The following is a 17939-nucleotide window of genomic DNA, read 5'->3' as shown; positions in this document are numbered from 1 at the left end:
TAATCTGGTTAACTCAACTTTTCCTTGTATTTTGCTTAAATGAATGCAACCTAACAGATTATATTTTAGAACCTTTGAAAGACACCCAACAGAATGTTCCAAAGGAACAGGATTATTTTTGCACAGCCAAATGGTAACATAAATTCAACTTCCTGTGGCCAGCCCCAGGTTCCCACACAACCCGAGGCTAGGCTGTTTTCTAGAAGAATCAAGGGTGTCCAGCAGAGACAGATGGCATTGGGAATAGCCAGAAATGCCACCTTCTGTTACATTTTGGGCAGTCAAGTGGCTGACAGAACTAAGGCTTTGGAGCTAAGTGGTGGCAGCAAGGCCCTGTGGCTGGCTGGAGAACCAATGGGTTTACCAGATTTCAGAATCAGGCCTCTACTGCTGGTGTTGGGAGACACGTGGCGTCTTCAGTTCTGGTTTCCAGTAAACCTGGCATGGAGGAAATGAGTATGACAAGTGTCGAAGATTGTTTGGTTTGGTCGTCAACACAGATGACACTGACTCAGAGAGCCCCCCACCCAGCAAGCTCCTTGAGTTGGTGACAGCTTAGGTCAGGCTCCTCACTAGAAAGGGGTGCAGGGTACGGATAAAACACCAGCTGACCCAGACTTCCCATTGTACCTTTTACCAATTTTGAAACACACATCATTTTAAACTACAAATGTTATTATTATTCTTAAAGATTTTATTTATTTATTCATGAGAGACACAGAGAGAGAGGCAGAGACACAGGCAGAGGGAGAAGCAGGCTCGAAGCAGGCTCCATGCAGGGAGCCTGACGTGGAACTCAATCCCAGGTCTCCAGGGTCAGGTCCTGGGCTGAAGGCGGTGCTAAACCGCTGAGCCCCCTGGCTGCCCTAAACTACAAATATTATTGAGGGGATATTATTTGTTCAATTTTAGGTTGCTAGGAGAACAAAGAGAAGGAAAAGGAAGATGTGATGGGAAATGCAAATCTAGTGCAAATTCACAATCTATTGTTTAAAACCTTTTTGTTACCCAAAATCAAGTGTGTTGAAGGAGTCAGAATATTTTTGGAATTTTGACAAATAATCTGTTGTAGATACTACGTGTTACGGAACACCTTGTGGGGTTTAGGGGAGAGCTCTGGGCTAACACATTATTTTCTGTGGGAAATTGTAGGAATATTCACACTAAAATGGATAAGCAAGGACTTTGTCACCTCACAGCCAGTCAGTCCAGGTTTTGCTGCCAAATGAATGATGAGAAAGCTTCACCAAGCAGAATCTGGTACAAACGTGCTGCTCTGTTTTTTGGAAACAAAGCTGTGCTTTGGGGAGAGAAGCAGAATGCAGATGACCACATGAGGACTTTGTGGTAGAAGTTGATGGTGAACAGGAGAGGCATGTAATAGAAAATCGTGGCTTTGCCCTCCCTCCTCCCCAAGGTCCCACCGGATTCCTGGGGGCTGGCTACAACCCCCACCCCCGCCCCGCCCCTCTGTCATCCCTCAGGATCTGTGGCATTCAAGACACCCGAAAACAGCCCTGTTTCCTTGGCGGTGCCTCATAAAAGGAGAAAAGTTTGGCAGAGAAGGAGATAGTGCACTGGAAGGGAAAATGTACACGCACTGGCAGTTTATTTCCATTTAGGCCCACCGTCTTCCCGGGGTTGGAGGGGGCATGGAGGACTAGAAATTTGCTCTGCACCATTTAGAGAAGTACTGAATTGAAACGTGTGAGTAGGGCTTTGAAAGCATAATGGAATGCAGATCCTATTCTTAAAAAAAAAAAAAAAAAAAAAAGACATTTTAAATAAGAAGTCTTTCAGGCTCCTCCCTTCCCTCCCTATGATTTATAGGTTTGCAATTAACCATGGCATTGACCAGTCAGATCCAAAGCCTGTACTGCTGGGGTTCACCGGGGCCAGGCACCCGCAATCCTTTCACAGAATCAGCAAGTCAGTGCTTGTACTCATTTCCTGTTTCTGTTATAACAAATTGCCACAAACTCAGTGGCTTCAAACAGCACAAATTTATTATTTTGCTCTTCTGAGGTCCCAGGCCTAAAGCGGGTCTCACTGGGGTAAAGTCAAGGTGTTGGCAGGATTGCGTCCTTCTGGAGGCTCTAGGGGAGAGTCCTTTCCTTGTCTCTCCAGCTTTCAGAGACCACCCCTCTCCTTGGCTCATGGTCCCTTCCTCCATGTTCAAAGCAAACAGTGGCCATTCGTGTCTTTCTCAGGCTGCAGCTCTCTGACATTCTCTTTTCCAGCTCTTACCAACTTTTGTGATTACATGAGGCCCACCTGGATAATCTGAAATAACTTCAGTCGATTAGCAACTTTATTGTACATGTAACCTTAAATCCCCCCTTTGCCATGTAACCTAACATACTTATAGGTTCCAGGGGTTAGAATGTGGACATCTTTGAGGTGGGGGCTGTTATTCGGCCTCCCACAGAGCTGATTCCCAAGGTGGAGTGAGCTAGTCACACAAGAGGAAATGGAAGATGTGGGCAGGAGGAGACTACTGTGGGTTAAATAAAAGTAATCATAATAGCAGCTTTTATTACATGTTTACCATGAACTTGGCCCATTACATTACTTTACCTCATTTTATTCTATGAGGTAGATCCTATTAGTATGCTAATGATATAAGGGAGGAGAAACAGGAGCTTCTACAAGTTAATTAATTAATTAATTCAATTATTATTATCATTTAGAGAAAGAGAGAGTGCAAGTGGGGTTGGGGAGGGGCAGAAGTTGAGGGAGAGAATCTTAAGCAGGTTCCACGCTCAGTGTGGAGCCCAATACAAGGCTCAATCTCATGACCCTGAGATCATGACCTAAGCCAAAATCAGGAGTTGGATGCTTAACCGATTGGGCCACCCAAGCGCCCCAATTAATTCAATTTTAACAATCACATGTGGCAATAGGCTACCATAATGAACAACACAGTTCTGTTAACTAAAATTAACAGTTAAGATTAGTTATTAATTAGTTGAGATGTGGGATAGCTAACATTTCAAGTGTTCAGTACACAGGTGGCCAGTGGTGACCATGTTGTACAGCACAGATACAGACCATTTCTACCATTGCAGAGAGTTCTGTTGGACAGTGCTGTGGTAGGGGATAATATCTTTCCCAACATCACACCGTTAGAAAGTGAGAGAGTCATGGTTTGAACCCAGTGCTTTGGTTTGAGAATCTAAACTTGGAACCACCATATTATATAGATGTCCCTGAACATCTACTTCTCTAACTAGGTCTAGGGGCATTGAAATATAGCTCATGTTGGTAAAACCATTCTACATCTTGGTCACATTTTCCTCATTTTAACCCCTTTTTAGGAAACACATGGGTTCTGGTTCTCATGTTCCTCTGACATTTGCATTTAGCATTTCAGTGCTTGTACCTTGAGCCACAAGCAGAAACCAGATGCTGGTCCCCTAAGCCCTTCTGCCTCCCGTTAGCTGCATGGCACCAAATGGACATGACTGTATTGCGCCTGCTCTTTCATTTGCCTCCCAAGGGTGGGTGGAAGCCCCCAAGTCATCCAAACAAGTAAGAAGGGGAAGGAGATAGAGAGCCATGAGTAGTCAAATCAAAGAAAAGGGCACGTGTTTATCAAATAGTTTCCTTGTGCTGCAGGGTTAGGTAGATCAGAGACGCTGGTCTACTGATCCCAACATGGAAATGCATCCGATTTTCCTCTGACTTTTTCTGCTGAAGATGGCCAGCTTAACTTTAATGATGGTGACAGCAGCTACATTTTCAACCCCCAGGACATGCCATTGTTCTAACCACTCCCGTGTATTAGCCCATTACCCTCTGAGGCAAGGACTATTGTTCCATCTCCAGTTCACAGTTGAAGATGCAGAACATTTCAGCCCTTCCCTCGGGCCACCCAGCCAGGAATGGTGGGGCAGGATGTGAACCCAGCAGCCTGACTCTGGGTTCTGGGCTCTTTACCTCATGCAGTCTCTCCTCCTCTGTGTCTTGAATGCCAACCCAAGGGTCATTTTCTTTCCTTTTTCAATTGCCTGTGTCACTTGCTGATGGAACTAGAAGGCCAGCCTGCCTGGTGTTAGAGAGAGAGCCTTCCCCATGAAGGTAAGCCGGGCTACAGAAGGTGTAGCAGGTGAGTATAGGCTTGTGTGCTGTCCCAAGAATGATCCCCAACCCGTCTCTGCTGGGTCTCAGCCCTGGGCCCCTCGAGGTCTGGCAGGAGTAGCCTAGTCTGTGCCAAGCTCCGACTTCTAGGGAATGGAAAAGAAGTGTTTTTGGAACCAAAAAGGGAAACCAGAGAGAGGAGAAGTGTGAGAAAACCAGACTATGTCCCACCTAGGCCTGATTATCCTCAGAACTGTGGACAGATTGGGCTCAGGTATATGCAGACCTCACCAGGGAGCTCCCCAGGCTGGGTCAGCTCAACCCCAGGGCTACCCTGAACATAGCCCTGCACTTTCATTACTTAGATGACAGGCATGTTAGCAGGCACCTCACGCTGTTTTGGCTACTGGCTTCATTACCGGTCACCTGTTCTCCAGGGCCTTCTGGATATTTCTCTTCAATCTGAGAAAGCTCCTTTTGTGCGGCTGTGAAATCCCAAATGCAAAGGGCAGTGTACAGAGCAAACAAACCTGCTAGAGGCAGACAGAACTTTCCAGAATTCCTGGCCTGGCAAAACCAGCCTCCTCCTGAGCAGTTTGATGTGTGACACATTTCACAGTTTACAGAATGACTTAAAAAATTTTTCTTTTTTAAAATTTTCATAAGGAAATTTTTCCAAGGAAGCTTTGAGAAAGATAAATGATGCTCTTGTGCAGGGACTTGACATTAAATGTTCACTCAACTTTCTCAATGGACCCTTGGGGGTCAAATGTGGGCCGGCAAGTCCCAGCCTGTAGAAGGACAGTCGTCCAACCTGCAAGGGAAAGTTTCTAGTTGCCTGTGGGGGACCAAAATGCTGCAAGGACAGAGCAAATATTTATTTTCAGCCTTGGGCAAAAATTTTAAATTCATAAATGTATGAATTACAAGAGTCACTGAAGCAAAGTGTAAATCATTCAGGACTGTCTGCATTCTGTGAATTGATGGTGCATTAAGAATGTGAAAACCAGAATGATAGGAATGAGAGATATTTAGTTTATCATAGAAGTGTAATGCTAAAAAAAGCCCCAAACACGGAGAACATTCAGGGCTGGTTGAAATAAAACACAGCGTTCCACCATGCAGGCCACCTGATATTTACTCCCACTTTGGTTTCTGCTTCTCGCTCTTGCCACATTTTGGCTCAGCATCGATTTCTGGTATTTTCTTTCAATTTATTTGCTGTTCAAACAGCCCTGGATCTTCAGGTTATTTTCCACATTTGACTTTAACCCTTTCTTTCCTCCCATCCAACAGACAGAAAAGTGCTTCCTTATTGTCCTTTTCCATTTATATTCAGCTGAATTTGTAAATCTTTAACAAATATATTTAGCATGTCAGGAGATTTTTATGAATTGCAAAAAACTAAGAAGAAAACGGATCAACAAAGATGGTTGATATCTCGTATAATCCCTACTTACAGGGGGGTGGGGGTGAGTGGGTGACGGGCACTGAGGGGGATACTTGACGGGATGAGCACTGGGTGTTATTCTGTATGTTTGTAAATTGAACACCAATAAAAATTATTTTATTAAAAAAAAATCGCGGGATCCCTGGGTGGCGCTGCGGTTTAGCGCCTCCCTTTGGCCCAGGGCGCGATCCTGGAGGCCCCCGGATCGAATCCCATGTCGGGCTCCCGGTGCATGGAGCCTGCTTCTCCCTCTGCCTGTGTCTCTGCCTCTCTCTCTCTCTCTCTCTCTCTCTCTCTGACTATCATAAATAAATAAAAATTTATTTAAAAAAATCCCTACTTATAAACCCTAAATCTTTTAACACTTGGAAATTCAAACAGTACAGAAAAGTACAATGCAGAAAATGAATTCCCTTTCCTACAGACCCTCCTTTTTAGGGCTGCCACATTTAGCAAATTAAAATATAAGGTGTCCAGTTAAATTTGAATTTTAGCTAAACGAAAACATTTTTTTTTTGGTGTAACTATGTCCCACATGTTGCAGGGATATCCTTATACTAACTACTATTTCTCTATCTCTATCTCTATCTATCTATACTTATATATATATGCATTGTTTAATCTGAAATTCACATTTAACTGGTGTTCCCTGTTGTGCCTGGCAATCCTACCCTTTCCCCACCTGGGTTCTCTCCCCAAAAGTAACCACTGTAAGTACATCTGTAGGATAAATCCCCAGTGGTAGGATCGAGGATCAGAAGAATCTAGCTGAATTTAGACTGGGTTGGAGGAATTTACCGGAGTAAATAAAACACTATAGTAAGCTCCATACCACCGGTCTTCTTGAGGAGCATTTTTTAAAGTGCTGGCAAAAGGTGGATCCTCACAACAAAGGAAATGATCAACAAAATGAAAAGACAGTTTATGGAATGGAAGAAAATATTTGCAAACCCTCTGTCTGATAAAGGGTTAATATACTGACTATATGAAGAACTGCTATGACCCAATAGCAATAATAAAAAAAAAAACAACCTGATTTAGAAACGGGCAAAGGACCTATAGACATTTTTCCAAAAAAGACAAACAAATGACCAACAGGTACATGAGAAGATACTCAATATTGCTCATCATCAGGGAACTGCAATTCAAAAGCTGATATCTCACCGCAGTGAGATATCACCTCGTACCCATTAGAATATCTTTTATTTAAAAAACAAATGTTGGTGAGTGCGTGGAGAAAAGGGAACACTTTTTTTTTTTTTAAAGATTTTATTTATTTATTCATGATAGTCACAGAGAGAGAGAGAGAGAGAGAGAGGCAGAGACACAGGCAGAGGGAGAAGCGGGCTCCATGCAGGGAGCCCGATGTGGGATTCGATCCCGGGTCCCCAGGATCGCGCCCTGGGCCAAAGGCAGACGCCAAACCGCTGCGCCACCCAGGGATCCCGAAAAGGGAACACTTTTGCACTGTTTATAGGAATGTCTGTTGGTGCAGTCACTATGGAAAGCAGTATGGAGGTTCCTTACAAATTGAAAACAAAACTACCATATGATCCAACAAGCCCATGTCTGGGTGTATATATCCAAAGCAATTAAAAGCAGGCTCTTGAAGAGGTATCTGCACTCCTATGTTCACTGCAACATTATTCACAATAGCCAAGATATGGAAGCAATTTAAGTGTCTGTGCAAAAGAAAATATGGTGTACACACATACACATACACACAATGGAATATTATTCAGCTTTAAAAAGGAAGGAAATTCTCCCTTATGGGACAACACAGATGAACCTGGAGGATATAACACTGAGTGAAATAAGCCAGATTCAGAAGGACAAATACTAAATGATGCCACTTATATGAAGAATCTAAGAGTCAAACTCAGAAGCAGAGAGTGGAATGGTGGCTGCCAGGGGCTCAGGGGTGAGGGAGGGAAAAATGGAAAGGAATAGAGGGTACAAAGTTTGGGTTACACATAGTAAATAAGTCCTAGAGATCTACTGTGCCTATAGTTAACTACATTGTATTGTATACTTAAACATTTGCTAAGAAGGTAGATCTTATGTCAAGTGTTCTTATAACACACACTAAATAATAATAAATAAGAGTGTAGGAGGAAACTTTAGAGGTGATGGATACATTTATGACGTAGATTGTGGTCATGGTTTCATGGGTGTATACTTATTTCCAAACCCATCAAATCGTGGACATGAAATATGTACAGCTTTTTAAAAAAAGAGAGATGGATTTTTGATCTCCTGCCTAACTGGGCTTCTGGGGATTGAGACCGAGCCAGTGAAACGGGAAGATGGAGAGTCACAAGATGGGCAGTGTTTCAGGAATGGATTTCACTCAGAATTGAAGGTTTGAATGACACTGGCCACTTTGAATTCATGAAATGACCAGCTCTTGTTGAATCGTCCTTGAAAACACAGGGTTTGCTTGTTATTGAGCACTTGAAGAACTGATATATGAAAATTTCTCATCAGTACTGGATTTTGGTCATGTTGACAAGGCCAGTAGCTTTTCTTTTCTTTCCTTCTTTCACATTTCTTTCTAAGCACAGATCATCTCTGGACTTTAGCCAGAAGTTGGACGTCATTATCGTCCCATTTGATCTTGTGTCCTCACCACCTGCTCTTCCAATGGTAGGTTCAGTGTGTGTATTTACACACCTCCCACTGTTTGTTTTCAAACCAAATATGTGAGAAGGAAGCAAAGGCCACTCCTTGTTTGCTTTGCCTTGCAAAGCCAGCATGGGTGAATGGGATCAGCTCATGTGCCCAGTGTAACCACCCTAACCTCCCATTACCAAGACTGCTGAGAACTCTTGGTCCATAATGGTGCTTTTCAAACGTTATACATAATTTCAGTATATTTTAGCATTCTAATACATTACACTTACACACATGTACGTAGGTGAGAGTCAAATATTTAACATCTGGTCAGGCCAGGAGGCTGATGATCAGAATTTGGTCTTAAAACTGAGCCAGGTCTTGGAAACTTCTGGCTGTGTCAGAAATTAACCCTTTTGATGATAAGGGTGCGTGTGTGTGTGTGTGTGTGTGTGTGTGTGTTGTCCCAAGGCAGCAGGAGGGCATGTGCATAGGCAGCAGCTATCTACCAACCAGTAGAAATTGCACTTTGGTATTTTAACAATTATAGTTGTAATTGTTGAATGCCAGCTGAACTAAGTTTGCATATGTACACAGAAACAAAAACTTCATAAAACAATACTTATCTTTTCTGCTGTGATGCATTCTGAGTTGTTCTGTTTTGTTTCATTTCATCCATCCCTATCCATTCTTTCATTTAAAAAAAAATGCTGACCCAGACCTTCTGAGTTGATTTCATGATGTACCAATTGGCAGTGAACCTCGGTATGAAACACAGTTCTATTCTGGTAGTTCTCAAACTTCCTCATGCCTACGAACTATTTGGGAAGCCTGTTAAAAATGCAAATTCCCCATTCTAGTTCTGATGGCCTGCAAACTATATTTTGGAAGTCCTTGATGCAAGTGGTTAAAGAACCTCTCTTGCAGAAACACCCATTGACCCCAGGATATGAAGCACACATATGTGCATGCACACACACATCCTTATCCCTTTTTGGATGCTGTACATTGTCGCGTTTATCTATGTGTGCAATCTGTATTGAAGCAGGAAAGATACTTGCAGTTGTAAACAACTGAAAATTCAAATTAAACTGATTGAATACAACACAATGAATTTACTGACTTGTAACTGAGAAGTACAGGGCCACTGGCTTCAAACAAGGCAGGACCCAGCAGCCCAGATGACAATAAGGACCTACTTTAATCAACTTGGTCTTCTGAGTTGTTAGTGCCACCTTGGTCATATCCAACAAGAAAAAGAGGGAATCTATAACCAAAGCATTCCAAAATTAGGTCTTGTCCTTCTTTGACCTGATTTGAACCCAGACATGGGGTGGTCAGATGGACCTGTTGACTGGCTTGTCCATAAGATCCCACCCTAGAGGTAAGGATGAGGTCAATCCTATGTAAATCCTGGCTATTCGGGTGCTCTTTGGCAGTGGCAAGGGGAGGTAAGATGCTGGCAATGGCAAGGAATCAACAACTCTACCTCTGTGTACTAAGACCACCCTTCCTTAATGATCATAGTTTTGAAAAGCCATGAAATTGTGTAAAAAACCAGCAATGAGATGAATTTTAGAATCAGCTTTTCAAGTTAAATTAAAACCCCTCTTAGAAGCTTGTTTGGAATTGCATGGCAATTCTGGATTAATAAGGTGAGGGTGAAGTCAACATCATTACAATGTTGAACTTTCTTACCTGAAAAAAACAAGATAATTCCATTGATTCAGGTCTACTCATGTTCTCCAATAAAATTTTGTGTCATCACATAGGTTTTTGGCATTTCTTATAACTTTACGCCTCAGTATTTTCTGGTTTGTTGTTGTTGTTGTTCTTAATATAGTTGGGTCTTTTTGTCTCCGACCTGGTGTAGTTGATTGAGGCTACTATAAAGGAAAGCTACTGGTATTTGTGTATTTATCTTGTATCTGGCCACCCTACTAAACCTTTTTTTTTTGTTTTGTTTTGTTTTTAATATTTTATTTATTTATTCATGAGGGACACAGAGAGAGAGAGAGAGAGGCAGAGACACAGGCAGAGGGAGAAGCAGGCTCCATGCAAGGAGCCCCACATGGGACTCGATCCCCGGTCTCCAGAATCAACCCTGGGCTGAAGGTGGTGCTAAACTGCTGAGCCACCTGGGCTGCCCTTTTTTTTTTTTAATATTTTATTTATTTATTCATGAGAGACACAGAGAGAGAGAGAAGCAGAGACACAGGCAGAGGGAGAAGCAACCTTTTTATTAGTTCTAACATACCACGTGGTTCTCCTCCAGGGAATCTTTGTTTCCTTTCCCTCCTCAGAGGCCCTGCAGTTTGTCTCACTCTCTCAAGGGTCATAGGTAGTTTCTTAATTGTCAGTTCCCTCAATCTTTTCTTAGAGTTTATCCCTCTTTATTTTCCTTGGTCATCCTACACTATCCACACCCTACCAGAGCTCTTCTATTTCATGAGTCAAAAACATATTCAACATCTTCAGGTTTAGCATGTAGTACGAAGTGGACACATTTCCCTAGACTTTCCTTAATGTATAAAATTCTTTGTGGAAGATTATTATTTATAGAATTCCAGACTTTATTTTTTTAAGATTTTATTTATTTATTTATGAGAGAGAGAGAGAGAGAGAGAGAGGCAGAGACATAGGAAGAGGGAGAAGCAGGCTCCATGCAGGAAGCTCAACATGGGACTCGATCCTGGGACTCCAGGATAACGCCCTGATCCAAAGTCAGATGCTCAACCGCTGAGCCACCCAGGCATCCCTAGAATTCCAGATTTTAGGGTAATACTAGGTACCATACTTGGTATCCAGTTTAATTGACTAATGGGACCAGGGGAAATATCACCATGTTTCTGGAGAGGGACATTTTTTTCAGGGCTTGGAGGAGGGCATAATTTGGCCCTCCTTGTTTAAGTTCCAATAATATTTTCCTGCCAGTGATCTTGGAAATAAGGAAGCAAGTATTTTCCCCAAAATTTTATTAGATTTTTAAAAATTGCATATTTTGCTTCCTATAACAGATGAGATAGCATAGAAACAGGTTGTTCACTGCAGCAGTTCAAATGACAGAAATATACAGAAGATGTTAGTAATTTCTCTGTCACCCCTCAGGTCCCCTTGCTCCAGGTAACAAGTAGTAAGTTTATTGTGTGTCCTTCTATGCCATGCTCTATGTTTATAGTTTTTATTTTTTTTAACAAATGAGAGTATACTATTCACAGTACAACTTGTTGCTCTTTTAAAAAATAAACCTTCAGGCACCTGGGTGGCTCAGTTAGTTAAGTGACTGACTCTTGATTTTGGCTCAGGTCATGATCTCAGGGTCATGATATCAAGCCCTGTGTCAGGCTCTATGCTCAGCCGGGAGTCTGCTTGAGATTCTCTCCCTTTCCCTCTGCCCTCTCCCCCTACTCATTCATGCCCGGTCTCTCCAAATTAAATAAATAAACCTTCTAAAAAAATAAACTTTCAATTTTAGAATAGTTTTCGATTTACAGAAAAGTTACAAAGATAGTACTGAGAGTTCTCATATACCCTTCACCCAGTTTCCTCTGTTGTACATTTGTCAAAACCAAGAAACCAGCCTTGGTAGGTTATTATTAACTCTACCCTTTGTTACCATGTCACTAGTTTTCCCCTAATATCTTTCTGCTGTTCTAGGACCTCATCCAGGATACCACATTGCATTCAGTTATTGTGTCTCCTTAGTCTCCTCTGGCGTGAGACAGATCCTTAGGGTTTCTATGTCTTTTATGACCTTGAAACTTCTGAAGAATATTGGTTCCTCTCAGGGACACCTGGGTGGCTCAGTGTTTGAACGTCTGCCTTTGGCTCAGGGCATGATCCCAGGTTCTGGGATCGAGTCCCACATCGGGCTCCCTGCATGGAGTCTTCTTCGCCCTCTGCCTGCCTTGATTTTGGCTCAGGTCATGATCTCAGGGTCATGATATCAAGCCCTGTGTCAGGCTCTATGCTCAGCCGGGAGTCTGCTTGAGATTCTCTCCCTTTCCCTCTGCCCTCTCCCCCTACTCATGCATGCCCTGTCTCTCCAAATTAAATAAATAAACCTTCTAAAAAAGGTCTCTCTCTGTGCCTCTCATGAATAAATAAATAAATAATTTTTAAAGTAAAAAAAACTAAAAAAAAAAAAAAAAGAAAGGAATATTGGTTCCTCTCAATTTGGGTTTGTCTAATATATTCCCCTTGCTTAGATTGGGCAATAGGTTTTAGGGAGGAAGACCACAGAGGCCATTCTCATCACATCACATTAATAGTACATACTACTGACATATTACTGATGATATTAACCTTGATCATATGAAGGTTGTTTTTGACTTATATCGGCTATCTCCTCAGGTTAACACACTGCCCTGGTGCATTCCTTCAATCAACTGCATAATGTTTATAGTGTCAGTAAAACAGAGTTCATTCAAGTATTCCAAAGTGCTCATATAAATGTGAAAATAATGTGAAAATTCTCAACTTGATACTTGGATAAGGGTGATTCTCAATATGTGTGTTGAACTAGAATGACACCAATAGGTTTACCATGGTGAGAGTTACATTTGGGAGACAGTGCAGGGGGTGGTGCCAGATAGTCGATGGTGCTTCAGGGAGTGGAGGATAAGTCAACACAGGCCAATGGAACCAAGTGAGAAACCTCCAGGAAGTAGATAAATGAGTGTAAGAATAATTGGGACTTTAGTACAGGTGAGGAAAGAAAGCGGTAGGATGTAGGAATATCAGGCGGAGTCAAGGAGGGCCATTTTAGGGATGTTAAGAAGGATCAGGTTAGAGTCCAGCTGGATCCAGGCACTTGAGATAATCTAGCGATTTCTTGGCTAAGGGGGCAAACAGAAGAAGGAGGCTTTGGGAGTTGGGAGTCTTGGGGCTCTGGCTTCTGTCACATGACCTGGGTACCATCTCCGAGGGGAGATGCCAGCCTGTTGGTTGTCCTGTTGGCCAATGCACATGCTGTTCCTGGTGGGGGAAGGGTAGGCCCTACAGAAATAACAAATCTGGATTTTTCCAGAACTTATTTGCTCATAATGGTTGGAGGAGGGCTGGGACTCACCCTTCCCCTTCCACCAGATGAAGACTATCCTCCATAGGAAATCTGGAGTCTGCATTGCAGGATGGCTTTATCATTGAGATGTCAGCATTTTCATTCACACTGGATGGAGTCACTCAGCTTTAGAAAATGAAAAGTTCAGAGTCACTGCAATTTTTTCTTTCTTTTTCCATGAAAGAGGCGTCTTGAATGTTTGTGGCCAAGAACTCCCCACACTGGCCCTGTAACTGCAGCCTGATTTTCTTTCTTCTCCACCTGCCCTCACCCCTCCTGTCTCAAGCAGACAGAAACCAGATCCCACCCCCATCTTCCACAAAGAAATTTCTAATCAGGAACACATGAAGCTTTGTCTAAAAGGTGAGTGATATCAGAGACAGCACACTGCCAGTCGATTATCTCCATTCCTCCTGGAGGATGCAGCTTATTCTGGACCTAATGATTGTGTTTAGGGCTTACATTCTCATTTCACAGATGTTTCCCAGGAAGGGCACAGAGTCAGCTGGCCTTTGTGATATGTGGGTCATATCTTTCAGGGGTGGTGCTCTGCTGCTCCTCTGATCTGGTTCTGCAGAACTTTAGCCATCAGTAATGTACCCTGGTTTCTTAAAATGATGCTATGTGATTCAATCAGGCTACTCTGCACATAGCAATATGACTTTATCAAGACAGCCTGGTGCCTGAACAGTTACTAATACTAGCATCAGCAGCTCTTTGAGTATCATCACCTCACCGGTTGGAAGGAGAGTGGCTGGGCCCCTTTCAGATGTTTTGATGAGGATGTAATGATTATAAGGTCAGAATGACTGATTCCTTCTCCCTTCCTCTTCTCCTTCTCCTCTCCTCCTCCTTCTCCTCCTTCCTCTTCCTTTTCTTCTCCTCCACTTCCTGTTTTTCCTCCTTCTTCTTCCTCCACCTCCTCCTCCCTCCTTTTCTTCCTCCTTCTCCTCTTTCTTCTTCTCCCCTCCTCCTTCTCCTTCCTCTTCCTTCTCCTTCCTCCTCCTTCTCCTCTTCTTCTCCACCCTCTCCTTCTCCTCCTTCATCCTCCTCCTCTTCTCCTCATCCTCCTCTTCTTTCTTCTTCTTGTTCATCTTTTCTTTTTCTGAGGAGAATTCATATAACATAACCACTTTATTATTGTTTTTTAAGATTTTATTTATTTATTCATGAGACACACACACAGAGAGAGAGAGAGAGAGAGAGAGAGAGAGAGGCAGAGATATAGGCAGAGGTTGAAGCAGGCTCCATGCAGGGAGCCCAATGCAGGACTCGATCCCGGGTCTCCAGGATCACGACACCCTGGGCTGAAGGTGGCGCCAAACCGCTGAGCCACCTGGGCTGCCCTAATTAACCACTTTAAACTGAACAGTTCAGACATATAGTACATTCATGATGTTGTTTAACCACCACCTCTATCTTACTCCAATACAGTTTCTTCACTCCAAAAGAAGGCCCTATACCCATTAAATAGTTCCTCTCCATTCTCCCCCACCTCCATCCTCTGGCAACCACCAATCTGCTTTCTACTCTTTGAAGTTACCTGGACCTTTCATATCAATGGAGTTGCACAATATATGATCTTTTATCTGGCCTCTTTCATTCAACACCATGTTTCTGAGGTTCATTTACATGGTACATGTATCAGAACTCCAGTCCTTTTTATGGCTGAATAATATTCCACTGTGTGGATAGACGACAATTTATCTATTCATCTGTTGATGGACATGGAGTTTTAAAAATAAAAATAAAAATAATAATGCCATTAACCAGTCTCCAGAATAATCTTTGCTCCTTGCCACCACTATCCATGTTAATAAAATATTCCAGTGCTAGTTACATGGTTGGAATGGTCATAGAGGTGTGCATAGCTTAAAAGCAAACATAGTTATTGTTAGACAGATGGACTTCAGTTAAACTCCTGGCTCTGCCACTTACTAGCTAGGTAGCCTCACTACCTAGCTACCTCACTACCTAAGTCACTGAGCATCTCACCAAACTGATAATAGGTATCAGAAAATCAATCATTAAAAATAACAACCACCTCCCAGTATTCTTGGGAAGAGCAAATATGGTGACGAATATAAAATACTGAGTACAGTGAGTGTCTGACACATAATGAAAGCTCATCATGTGAGTGTTGTTTTCTTATTCTTATTTTGTACAGTCTCAGTTGGGTGGTGGGATCCAAGCATACTGAGTTATATTCAGGCCTGGCTGTGAGATTTTGCACAAGTTGTTTGTGGTCTAGGATTTGGGACTAATTAGGGGATGAGATTGTAACATATTTGGGGATTCCATGAGATGTTCTGTGTCTTGAGAGTTGATCTGTCCCTTTCTTTGGAGCAATGTGTCTATATTGTTGCATTGCGATGGAGACAAAAGAAGAGTTCTCTCTCCATCTCTCTGTATCTTTCTGTTGCTCATCTGTCTCTCTCGGTCTCTCTTACTGACTATCTCTGGCTCCTTCTCTCTTTCAGAACCACTGCTCAATCAGCCTAAACTTTGTCTGACCCCACGTTGCTTATATGTGACACCAATCTTTTCTAAACACAGGCTGAGCTCAAAATCCATTATAGAAACACCCAGAAAGTCTGTACGTGGTTATCTCTGAATCGAGTTGAGCCAGGAATTTGGATCCTTTTTTATTTTAACCTTATCATTATTGGTGTTTGATCAGATACAGACTGGCAAGGCAAAGCTCTGTTTGTCAAGGCAAAAGACCAAAAGAATTGGAAAAAGATGACTTTCATATGTTTTGCATTTACAATAGGTAGTTTCCTTACCCTACAAAGAAGCTGACTATTGAACTCCTTGGCATGACAATGCTTTGTAAGGGTTGGGGTGGGGATGGATCAGAGCATGTCATTAAGGGAGATGCTTGAGGTAGAAAATATTGGTTTCCAACCTGACACCCATGTGCTCTCTTTCTTGCCCACCCCTCCTTGACCCAGATGTGGTAAATCCTGATTGGATGAAGCAAACATGCACCTCCATCACCCTTTGCCTGGTTCTGCTTAGACCTGTTCTGGCCGATGCAATGGGAGAGGTCTCCTGGGGGCTTCTGGGAAGGGGTTCTAGCTCCTATAAAAGAGACACAAGGAAAAGACTGACCCCTTTTCACCTCTGGATGCTGTGTATAGATGTTTTCTCAGAGCTGTGGCAGCCATCTTGAGATCACGAGGGGGTGACCCTGAGGATGTCAGTAAGAAAGGAAGAACCTTGATGCCATCGCTGGGCTACTGAATCAACCAGCCCTGGAGCTGCCCTACATCTGAATGTCTTGTTAGAGGTGATGATCAATGCCTTCATCATTGGAACACTTCTGTGTGGGCTTCCTGGGACTTCCAATGAAGCCCAGGCCAACTGATGCCAGGTCTGATGACTCCAAATCATGTCACCTGGAAGTAACAGATGGCACAGGTGGTTGGTCAGCAGAGTCTGGTTGAATCCCTTGCTGATTAACCTGTTGTTGCCTGCTTCTTCAATCTGTGCCCATAAATGAGAAGATCTGCTGTCTTTTTTTTTTACATCCAAATCACCATGGCCCAAGAAAGGAAATGAACTTCTTCACAAGGACTCCCTGGGGAGTTTCGAAAGGCTTTCCCCACAGAAACAGAACAGGAAGCAGCCACTCATCTCGGTCTCAGACCTTTTCATGTGAAAGCCACCTGCTCCCTTCCCTCGGTCTCGTGTATTCCATGGGGACCAGAGACCGCCTGCTGCAAGAGATAGTCTTGGGGGAGGAAGGAGCTGGCAGTTGTTCTTAGAATGGTGCTTAGGGCAGTGCTGGTCACAAAATAAATCTGGGTAAACATAGCTCTTGGTGTCAGCCTCAATTCTTCTTCTCTTTGATAGGCAGTGTCTTTAGCAGGGATGTGTTTAGCCTTAAATGCCACACAGGCCATCTGCCATCCCTTGAGGCGGCTCAAGGGATATCCTCTTAGAGGACTAAAGAACTGACAAAAAAGAAGAAGGAAATACCAGGACAGGGAGAAAAAGGAGGGAAAAAGCCAGTAAGGGAGTGAGGAGGGAGCAAGGGGAGGAAGAGAAAGTAGCCATGGTCAAGGGCTTGTGGTGCGGGTGCTCCGTGGCTATCCATGCCTTGGTTTGCAGGGGACGCTCCCAGGGGAGCTGGGTTTGTATGTGGGTGTCTTTCATTCCTGCTCAACTGGCCCCTCGCTGGGCTCCTGCACTAGAGGCAATCAGGTGTCCTCTAATTGGGAGCAGCTGAGACTCAGAGGCTTTTTGCAACATATATTGTTTCCAGAGCCTCCTTCTTCCTGTGGCTTCTGTTTTTCTTATTAAGCACTGCTTCTAAATTTGTAGCTAAAAGAGAGACAGCAAAACTACTGTAGAAAGCATGAGTCTTCCCAGCCCCGTGCTTGCACCCTACTAAGGGGAGAACAGTAGGTCTCGGTGTCCAGAGATGCTTTCTGGCGGTGTAGTTTACAGATTGTCTGGCAAGGGGAGCTGGGCCTTTCATCCAAGTGTCCAGATTAATGTTGCCTCTGAGTGCTCAAAGGAGCCACGAGGTCTGACTTACCCACAGCCCTTTCTTCCTGGCTGAACCCCGTAGGTCTGTTTCTGTTGTTATATTTATATCTGGGGAACTTCTCCACAGGAAGGGAGAAGACTGTTGTAAAAAATTCTGTGAATTGATGTCAGATCAGCAGTCTTGGAAAATATCGGGCCACACGAGTCACGTTCTGGGACCCCAACATCTATCCACCA

At 43.2% G+C, this 17939-nt stretch overlaps 1 long non-coding RNA gene across 1 annotated transcript; it reads left to right on the top strand.

The window, feature by feature from the left end:
- The first annotated feature begins 4013 nt into the window (after window positions 1-4013).
- Window positions 4014-17024, top strand: LOC144299750 (uncharacterized). Its single transcript, XR_013366435.1, has 2 exons — window positions 4014-4108; window positions 16160-17024. It is a non-coding gene; the product is annotated as an uncharacterized LOC144299750 (long non-coding RNA).
- Window positions 17025-17939: the final 915 nt, after the last annotated feature.

The sequence above is a fragment of the Canis aureus genome, chromosome 27, assembly GCF_053574225.1.
Source record: "Canis aureus isolate CA01 chromosome 27, VMU_Caureus_v.1.0, whole genome shotgun sequence".
Taxonomy (NCBI): Eukaryota; Metazoa; Chordata; class Mammalia; order Carnivora; family Canidae; genus Canis; species Canis aureus.
This window is presented reverse-complemented; position numbering and strand designations above follow the sequence as displayed.